The sequence below is a fragment of the Tupaia chinensis genome, unplaced genomic scaffold (assembly GCF_000334495.1).
Source record: "Tupaia chinensis unplaced genomic scaffold, TupChi_1.0 Scaffold000083_1, whole genome shotgun sequence".
Lineage (NCBI taxonomy): Eukaryota > Metazoa > Chordata > Mammalia > Scandentia > Tupaiidae > Tupaia > Tupaia belangeri.
The window spans coordinates 158457-169357 of NW_006159544.1; the positions used below are offsets into that span (position 1 = coordinate 158457).

The 10901-nt window shown below is 36.8% G+C and overlaps 2 pseudogenes; one reads left to right on the plus strand and one right to left on the minus strand.

Annotated features, from left to right (window-relative positions):
- Positions 1–2748, minus strand: part of LOC102494971 (protein zwilch homolog) — a 5313-nt pseudogene extending 2565 nt beyond the window's left edge.
- Positions 2749–3745: 997 nt separating this feature from the next.
- Positions 3746–4419, plus strand: LOC102492631 (protein kish-A-like; annotated as a pseudogene).
- The last annotated feature ends 6482 nt before the right edge of the window (positions 4420–10901 follow it).

The window sequence follows — 10901 nt, forward strand, 5'->3', positions numbered from 1 at the left end:
TTTATTACTGATTCAATCTCCTGGCTTGTTATGGGCCTATTCAGACTTTCTATTTTTTCCTGGCTCATTCTTGGTAGATTATATTTGTCCAGGAATTTGTCCATCTCATCCAGATTGTCTTGTTTCTTAGCATATAGATGTTCAAAGTATCCTCTAATGATGTTTTGAATTTCTACTATGTCTGTTGTTATGTTACCAGCCTAATTGCAGATTTGATTCACCTGGTTCCTTTCTCTCTTATCCTTAATAAGTCTTGCTAGTGGTGTATCAATTTTATTTATCCTTTCAAAGAACCAGCTTTTGCTTTAATTTATTTTCTGTATAGTACGTTTATTTTCTATCTCATTTATTTCTGCTCGGATCTTTATTATTTCCTTTCTCCTGGAATTTTTTGGATTTTTTTTCTGTTGCTTTTCCATTTCTCTGAGGCTTGATGTTAGGTGATCCATTAGCCTTCTTTCTGTCTTCCTCTTATGTGCACTAATTGCTATGAATTTCTCTCTTATGACTGCTTTAGCAGTGTCCCAAAGATTATGGAAACTCGTGTCCTCATTTTCATTGACTTCCATGAATCTTTTGATTTCAGTCTTTATTTCTTCGGTAATAGTGGAGTCATTCAGGAGTAGGTTATTTAGTTTCCATGTTTTTAGGTATTTTTGAGGATTTCTCTTGAAATTAAACTCAAGTTTAATTCCATCATGGTCAGAGAAGATGCTGGATATAGTATCTATGCCTATGAATCTGATATAAGTTTTTATAGTATTTGGTCTGACTGGCAGCTGAAAAATGTATTGCTCATCAAGAGGATTTTCTTTATAATATTTTATGCAGGATTGTGTTAAAGAAAGAGGCGTTCATGTTGAGCTTTAATGAAAAACTTCAAACTGACTAGTATTAATAAAATATGGTGGAGTTTTCAAACACAATAAACCTGTTCTTGGATGTCTACTGATGGAGAATTGAAGTATTCCAAATGATTCAAAGATGCAAGTTCTTTACCTATACAAAAAAAACTGATATAGCTCTTTTCCTCCCTGACTGCTTGAGTATATACCACCATTGTGAATAACACAGTAACTATATGAACCAAGAAATTCATGACCAACCAGTTATTTCAGATGAAACAAATGGTCATTGATGTCCTTCACCTGGGAAGGCAACAGTATCTAAGACAGAAATCCAGGAAAAACTAGCGAAGATGTACAAGACCACACCAGATATTGTCTTTGTGTTTGGGTTCAGAACCCTTTTTGGTGGTGGCACGACAACTGGCTTTGGCATGATTTATAGTCCTTTGGATTATGTGAAGAAAAATGAACCCAAATATAGACCTGCAAGACATAGCCTCTATAAGAAGAAAAAGGCATCAATAAAACAGCTAGAGAAACACAAGAACAGAATGAAGAAAGTCAGGGGGACTGCAAAGGCCAATGTTGATGCTGACAAAAAGTCAAACGGATAAATATTCTGTAGTGACTATTTGCGATGATTGTGCAGATTTTCCATGAGAAGATTTTCATGTGTCTGGTTGTTTGAAAACAACAACAACAAGACACAAAACTGATGCAATCTTTCTTTAATTTGTCCACACCAATTCCCAAAGGCATTTGAACTGAAATAGTTTCACTGAGAGAAACTTCATCCATGGTTCCATAGTAAAACTGATGAATGAGCTTATTCAGTAAACTGTTACTGCCACTATAGAGTCTTGGTTGTATGTTACCATGCTGCAGACTCTGGATGACCAACATGAAACACTTCACCAAGTATTGATAGGAAATCACACTACTGCTCATTTTGCACAATAGCTGCTCAGCAAAATCAAGATCACCTCACACTGTGAAACACTCCAGGGACCTATCGATTACAGCAGCGTTGTGCTTCACTGTCCGTGTCTTTTTTTTTTTTTGTGTAGAATCACCAAATCCATCCAGCTTATTTAATTCATTCAGAAATTCCTGCACAAGTTCAGCAACGGTTTTTAATTCCAGAGGCTCAGGCCATTAAGTTACACCAGTCCTCACACCAGTCCTCAAACCATCAGCCAAAACAAGGAGAAATTTTAGTTCTTGGTGAAGATGAGTCATGGACCTCTAGGTTCTCCTGATTCCACTTTAATATTCAGAGTTTCAGCTGAAGAGAGTGGAGGGATTTGAAGAATCTCATCTATTGGACTCCAGGAAATAATCCAAAGTGATCATAGTTTGTAATGGGGCAACTGTGATATCTTTTGCTGTATCAATTTTTTAGGTTTTCAAGATTTACAGAGTAATTTTTATCTGCCATACAACTGACTACATATAAAACAATTCTTGTGATACTGTCAGTGTTGTGATGAGCTCAGCTCCCAGCCAATAGGTACTTTCAGGATCTGAACTGTTATATCTTACCCAAAGGGGAGGAAGGGTAGTAACTGGTTGAATAATCTTCAGATGGGTCATATTAGGATTGTGAGCCATAGTGTAAATCCAGTTAACTACCTTGCTCTCCCAGCCAGTAAAGCAAGCAGTCACACACTTTCCCCAGTAGAGAAATCATAAATAGCAGTCTTTTAAGATTGGATTTCTCCAATATGACTTGTTTCTTCCTTTTCTAAAAGCACTTTTTCTGCAATGAATACCATGTCATTTTCACTTAGAATATTTTTCAAAGGGTTTGGTTGACCTTTGCTGATCAACTACACTTGAACACCAGCTGTAGAAGATGAGAGTAAAATTCCTCAGCTGCTTGATTCATGCACTGCCACATCTCAACCCCATCCAGCGCTGGTGCAGAACTGCCAAACTGAACTCATACCTGGAATGTTTTTCAAGCTACTGGATGTGGACAGAAGTCTGACTACTTTTCTTATTTTTCAAAAATCTTTTCAAAAGGGACTGAGGAAGTCATGCCACAAACATTAACAGACCATTTATTTTCTATGAGCAGAATTCTTCGTACCTCCTGGCATAGTATCTTTGAGATGTATATTTCAACTGATTACAGTATTTTCTTTTGCTTATCTCTTCCCAAGACACAGAACTTCCCTTTCCTTGAGATGTACATTAAGCCTTTCTTTAACTAATCTCTTCCCAAGACACAGATCTTCCCTTCCAATCACTAACCAAAGAATTGTGGAACCCACCTATAACCTACAAGTCCCCCCCATTCTACCTGTCCTGCCTTTTTGGGCCAGACCAATGGAAAAATTTCTTCATTAAATGTTGTCTGTCAATCTCAAAAACAAATAAAAGGAACCCCTGTACACAGTCACCCCCAGAAAAGGCATGTGTGTATCTTCTCCTGCCTAGGTCACTCACATTTGGCTTGGAAATAAACTGCACTGAGTATTGATTATTAATTTTTACAGTTGGTTATATTTCCATTGACAAGGGGCACCATCCAGCCAGGTCTAGACAGGCAGTAGCAAGCTGTCACTTGGCATCGGGGTCCTGGGGCCCACAACTTCACCAATCCTGAAATGTATCTATACAAGCAAGGCTCAGAGAATCAAAGGGAAGAAAAGAAAATGAGAGAGAGAGAGAGAAAGGTCCGGCACTCGAACTGTGGTCAGTCATGTGGGAGTCCAGAGCCCTTAACCACCATACCACCTTACCTGTCCCAAGAGGACATTTTAAACATTACAAAGGGCTTCTAATGTTTGAAGTGATAGATATGCTAATTACCCTGATTCCCTCATTGAAAAATTACTCTGTCCACCTGGGGCCTGGAAAGGTGATGTGCCTAGGGCATTGGCGGCCTCACTATGTCTGCCATTTTCAATTTTCAGAGTCTGTTGACTGCAATCTTGCTGCTTATATGTACCTGTGCTTATATCTGATCCTTGGCACTCAGCTTCCTGGACAGAAATAAAACTGGATGGTTGGGGACCAGCAGTTAGCCTAATGGCTATGTCGCTGAACTCCCATGTAGTCAACCACGGTTCAAGTCCTGGATCCAGTGGCTTAAACTCACGCTGGGCATGTGTGAGTGCGTGCCCAAGATCCCCTAGAGGAGAATGGAGGAGAAGGAATTGCGGTGTGGCCATCCCCCCCTGGGGGGGTGATTTCTCGCTTTCTGTTTCTCTGTCTCTCTGGCAAGCACACGTGCCCTATAGCAAAACCTCTCCAAAAAAGAAAGAAAAAGAAAGAAAGAAAGAAAGAAAGAAAGAAAGAAAGAAAGAAAGAAAGAAAGAAAGAAAGAAAGAAGAAAAAGAGAGAGAGAGAGAGAGAGAGAGAGAGAGAGAGAGAAAGAAAGAAAGAAAGAAAGAAAGAAAAAGAAAGAAAGAAAGAAAGAAAGAAAGAAAGAAAGAAAGAAGAAAGAAATAAAACTGGATGGTTGGGTATATTTTGGAAGTGTGCCAGAATTTGTGAATGGAAGAGCCCCTATGTTGCTGTGCACTGTATAGTGACGGCCTTCAGCATCCTCTTCATACAGTAGCTTGGAAAAATGCCAGTATTTAATTGCTATCAGATTTCATCATGAACAAGAACTTATGTGCAGAAAATAATGGAAAGAATAGTTAACTTTTTTATCTCTGAACACTGAATGAGATAAATTTCCAGATGTTGTTCTCTATTTTTATGTTATTGGACCAATGTTCTGGATAAATAATTAAGATATAACCATACTCAAAGAGCTTAATAGTCTCTGACAATCGACTTCAGCACTGTCACTACAACATTACATTTTGTAAATGTAATTATTCTTTTGTGTCAGTTACCAATTTTTAGTGAGGTGTTCCAAAGGCACATAGTAGAAATAAATTGGTAAATTACTGCAATTCTTTTCACTGTGGTTTGGAAATAATAAATTTTTATTGAATGAGACCTTATTGTGGACTAGCTTTTTTATTGAGAAAAAATGGTAAAGATTACATTCATGTTTAGTAATGCCTTTTCACTGGTTGCACCATATATCAATCATTAACTAGAATACCTCTACTCTCAACAAACTATAGTTTATTATATATATTTAAAACAAGCCTATGCAGTTTTTTTTCTAGAGGTTTTTGCTATAGGGCGCATGCACTCTCCAGAAAGACAGAGACAGAGAGATAGAAAGCAAGAAATCACTCCCCAGGAGGGATGGTCATGCTGCAATTCCTTCTCCTCCATTCTCTTCTTGGGATCTTGGGCACATACACACACGTGCTGGGCATGAGTTTAAGCCACCAAGTTCAGGACTTGAATCGCGGTCCACTACATGGAAGTCCAGTGACATAGCCATTATGATAACTGCTGGTCCCAAGCCTATGCAGTTCTTAAGGAGGAAACTGAATGAGATGTGTTTTAGTAATAATATTGGGAAAATGTTCATATTTAACATAAGAGGGTTTAAGATACCCAACTGAAATTGTAGCCTCTACAACCTCTGGTCAAGTATACATAAATGTCTTTAGCATCAGTTTTATCAGCTAGCATTAATTCTTGATCAAGACAACATTCTTGAAATGAAAAGAACAAATCAGAACAATTATAGAATGATAACCTTGTATGTGTTTTTCATTCTTTATAGTGTCAGATCTTCAAAAATGAAACATTTGTTTTCATTACCCTCAAATGTGTTTCTGTTTTGTTTTCTAATATAGCACTTTATGTTTATGTGTCAACTTGAACTGGAATCTCATGTGTAACTTTGCAGCTATAAAGTTTTCATACCTACTTATATCTTAAGTATCTTTTTTTTAAAGAATTTTTTAATTAAACGTTATTTCTTACTTTCTAGTTTGATGAGAGAGAGAAAGAGAGAGAGAGAAAAGGGAGAAATCAAACTACCAGGTCCAGGACTCAAACCACAGTTGACCATGTGGTCGTCCATTGCCTTTAACCACCACACCACCTGCTGGCCCCAGCTTAAGTATCTTTGAGCTCTGATGATAAAGGAAGGCCTTCAGCAATTTTTGTCTAGTGGAATATTAGCAATGTGACATAAGATTGACAGTAGGGTATTTATTATAAGTTTATGGTTAACATTTCTTAAGGTTCAGGTGAAATTCAGTTAAAATATCAAAGCTAATATCAAAGCGTAAATCTTAGCTAGAAATTATCTGTCATAAATGGTATCAATTAGATACTGTTTTCAGCTATCAATTTTCCATAGAGGTAAAAGGAAAAAAACTCACTCTCTTTTTTCTTCAAAGAAAATTATTTAAGAATTATTTTTAAATGAATCTGCTATTAGCTCTTCCTACAATAACAAAGTATAGGACATAAAACCTACTTAAAAACCACTTTAAACTTCTTGGAATGAATTCTAGGAAACATCTAAGTAAAATTTACTTTTTTAAAAAAAAGAAATATTACTCTGTAATCTATAAATGTGTACAAATGAATAATGTCCCAGGAAAATATAACTTACCAAAACTGACTCAAAAAAAAAAAAAAGTCTGAGGGCCAGCAGGTTGTGTATTTTTATTTTTTTCAGAGCTAAAGAAGAAACACTTTCAACTTATTTTTATTTGTTTTTATATTTAAAAAATCTACATTTAATCACTGTACATCTTTACAACATACAAAATGAAAGTCTTTTCCCAGAATGAATTCAGTGCACATTAATAGAGTCAAAGATATTACAATATACATTATCATCAATAGATAACTTTTCTTTCTTACCTGTTAATTTTTTTCCCCTGATCCCCTCCCTCCCTCCCTTCTATTATCCACCCCCCTCCTATACTGTCCCTGGTATCTACATTTGCCCTCCCTGCTATTATACCTTCCACTCTCAATTTCTGCTATAAAGTGCAGTCATTCAGTGTGTATAGACATACAATGTCCAAAATTCCTAGCCTGGTTTGTTTTGCTTAACATTAAATCTTCCATATTAATCCACTGTGTATCAAATGTCAGGGTATAATTTTTTTAATGGCTGAGCATATTTCATAATGTATATATACCACACTTATTTTTTCAACCCAGTCATCTGTTCTTGGGGATTTGGGTTGATTGATATCTTAGCAATTGTGAATAATGCTGCAATAAACATGGATGTGCAAGTGTTTTTCTGACTGAATGTCTTCTTATCCTTTGGGTAAATAATCAGGAGTGGGATTACTAGATCGTATGGTGGTTCTGTCTATGGGTTTTTAAAGAACCTCCATATTGTTCTCCACAGTGGCTGTACTAATTTTCATTCCCACAAACAGTGTAGGAGGGTTCCTTTTTTCACCATATAGCCTTGCCAGCACTTATCATTTTTTATTTTTTTTTAATCTTAGCCATTCTGACTGGGGTTAGGTGGTCACTAATTGTGGTTTTGATCTGCATCTCCCTTATAGTAAGGGATGTTGAGCATTTTTCCCATATGTTTTTGTCTGTTCATATGTCTTCCATAGAGAGTTCTCAGTTCAGCTTATTTGCTCATTGGGTTGAACCATTTGTTTTGTTTTGGATAAGCTGTTTGAGTTCCCCATATATTCAGTTATCAGTCCCTTATCTGAGGCATAGTTTGCAAATATATTCTCCCATTCAGAGGGTTTCCCATTCACTCTAATTTTTTTCTTTTGTTGAGCAAAAGCTTTTTAACTGGATGTAATCCCATTTGTCTATTTTGGGGATTATTGCCTGTGCTTTAGGGGTCTTATTTAAGAAGTCTTTGCCTACACTATCTCAGAGTTTCCCCTGGGTTATCCACCAGTAGTTTTATAGTTTGATGTCTCAGGTTTAGATCTTAGGTCCATTTTGAGTTTATTTTTGTTAATGGTGAGAGATAGGGGTCCAGTTTCATCTTTTTGGAATTGGATACCCAGTTTTTCCATCACCATTTGCTAAAGAGATTTTCTTTTCTTTACTGGATTGACTGGTGCCTTTTGTCAGAAATCACTGGAGTTTACTGGGCTTATTGGAGTTTACTTCTGGAGTCTCTATTCTGTTCCATTGATCCACATACCTGTTTTTGGGCCAATGCCATTTTGTTTTGATTATCACTGGTTTGTAATATATTTTTGGGGTCAGGGTGTGAGATACCTCCTGATCCACTGTTCTCACGAAGTACTATTTTGGCAGTATGGTGTCTTTTATGATTCCAGATGATTTCTGTGATTGTGTTTTTCTAAATAAGTGAAGAATGCCTCTGGTAAATTTGATTGCAATTTGTAGATTAATTTGGGTAGAACTGACATTTGGATTTTATTAGTTCTTCCAATTCAGGAACATGAGGGTGTTTTTCCACTTTTTTTGGTCAATTTCTTTTTTAAGTTTTCCATAATTTTATTTATAGAGGTCTTTGATATCTTTGGTTAAGTTTACTCCTAGATATTTAATTTCTTTTGTCGCTATTGTAAATGGAATTGCTTTCTTCAATTCTATCTCAGTCGATTCAATGTTGGTGTATATAAATACTACAGAATTTTCTATGCTCATTTTGTATCCTGCCACTTTACTGTATTTTTTAAAGGTTATTACCATAGGGCATGTGCACTCACTGGAGAGAAACTGAGAGATATAGTGAGAAATCATCCCTTGGGGAGATGGCCACACTGCAATCCCTTCTCCTCATTCTCTTTCTGGAATTTTGGGTATGCACACACATTTGCCCAAAGTGAATTTCAAGCCCCCAAGTCTGGGACTCGAACTGTGGTCAGTCATGTGGGAGTCCAGCATTTTAACCACCACTCCACTGGTGGCCCCAGATTTTTTTTTTTTTTTTTTTTTGTGGGTAAGCTGTTTGAGTTCTCTGCATGTTCTGGCAATCAGTCCCTTATCTGAAGCATAGTTTGCAAATTTATTCTCCCATTCTGAGGGTTATCTCTTCTATCTAATTATTATTTATTTTGCTGTGCAGAAGTTTTTTAGCCTGACGTAATCCCATTTGTGTATATTTTGGATTATTGCCTGTGCTTTCTTCCTTCTATGAGAGAGAAAACTAGAGAGAGAGACAGACAGACAGACAGACAGACAGAGAGGGAGAGAGAAAGAGAGAGAGGAGAGAGAGAGATACATTTACCCCCAACAGCGCCTTCACACTGCGATTAATCTTCAGTCTCAGACAGCCTGGATTACTGGCAAGTGGTTGTTTGCCCAGCATGCTCAGGGAGGTCCTGGGATGGGAGCCAAGAACCTTTCCCATATGGATCCAGCTGCATTACTCCTGTGCCACTGCCTAGCCCCTTTTTGTCCCATTAATGGTATGACTCTATTTTTCTCTTTAATGTCCTTCCTCAGACTCTGCTACTTCACCCACCCTCTTCCAACACTATATCTGGTATTCACAACCATTTGTTGTGTTTCTATATCCTTTAGTCATTCAGTTTCAGTGATAGAGTGTGGACACTCGATATATATTAAGTGGAGATATACAATGTCTCTCCTTCATAGCCTGGCTTTTTTCACTCAGCAGTAAATCTTCCATACTCTATGATAACAGAGAAATTATAGTTTTAAATATTTTGAGAAAATATTTACATGTCAATTATTCAAACTTGAAAAGCAAACACCCAGCACACAATTCACACACATGAACCTGCCCAACTCAGCTCTACCTACCAAGTATTCTGTGGTTTAACATGTTGCCCAACTCAGTTCTACCTACCAAGTATTCTGTGGTTTAACATGTGGTAGCAAAGATCAATCTCTTTTTCTTCCTTCCGAGTCTTCCTGAAGGTAATCCTCTAGTTTTGCCTGCTTTTTTGCAAGCTCTACTGATTACAATGCTGGAATGGAAAAGTCCAAGTTATTTTATGGTACCAATTTTTTCATATGGCATCTCTAATCCTCTCTGTCAGGCAGAATTGTTTATGGTGCCAGGCAATCTTTCCAAGAGCTTCTGTTGGCTTTTCTGAGATCTATCTTAGTTCCATCATATATTCAGATATGACATTCCAGTCAAAGCCCTGGCAATATTTCCAATTTCTGATACAGGCAACAGTTATTATTGAACTTATGCAAATAACCATTCTGCCACAACATAAGAACGCTCACAAATATTTTCCAATTCCAGAGGGTGTCAGGGAGAAAAGTTTGTTTCCATTTAAAAACAAATAAAAGAAAAACATTTAAAGAAATTGCTGAACCTAAAATTGCTAAACAGCTCAAAAGAAAGCAAAATCCTTAAATCTGAAAAACAAACCATAGAAGAAAATCAGCAATGTTTTAGTCAAAAGTTATAAAATTCTATTTCACCAGTAAAGTCTCATGTAATTAATCTCTCTTATGTTGAATCTGCAGTGTTACTGTGGTCCAATCTTTCTGTTGAAATCCTGGAAGTTAACATTTAACGTTATTATTGATAACGTTAAATGTTATCAATAATTGTCCCTACCATTAAGTTTGTCATTTACTTGGTTGCTTTTTGTTGCCTTACTTCTGTCTGTCTGATTTCAGTTTTCATGGCAGAGTACTCCTTTCAGAACTTCTGGAAGAGCTGGTCTGTGTTGGTAAATTCTTTCAGGTTTTGTTTATCTGAGAATGCTTTTTATCTTTTCTTTCCACCTGAAGGATCATCTTCCCGGGCATAGTAGTCTCAGTTGAAATTGTTTTTCATGTAATATATTTAATATATTTTTCCATTCTTTCCTTGCTCACATTGCTTCAGATGAGAGGTCTGATGGTAGCCTGATGAGATAACCTTTGTGAATAACCTGATGTTTCTCTCTTGCCAAATTTAGTAACTTGTCTTTGTGGTTTTGGCCAATCTGGTTATGATGTGCTTTGGAGAAATCTTGAGTTGATTCTATTAGGGGTCCTTTGTATTTCTTGGGTCTGGATATCTCTGGAAATTTTTCTTCTAGGATTTCATGGACTAGATTATCAATGCTCTCATTAGTTTCTTCACCTGGGATACTGATTATCTGGATGATTGGGTGCTTAATGGTATCTAGTGTTTCTTGTCAACTATGCTCATATTTTGGGTTATCAGTACTTTTTTTTTTGCTGAGAGACAGTGGTTCCTTTTATTTGGTTTTGAGAGCAGGAGGGTTGACA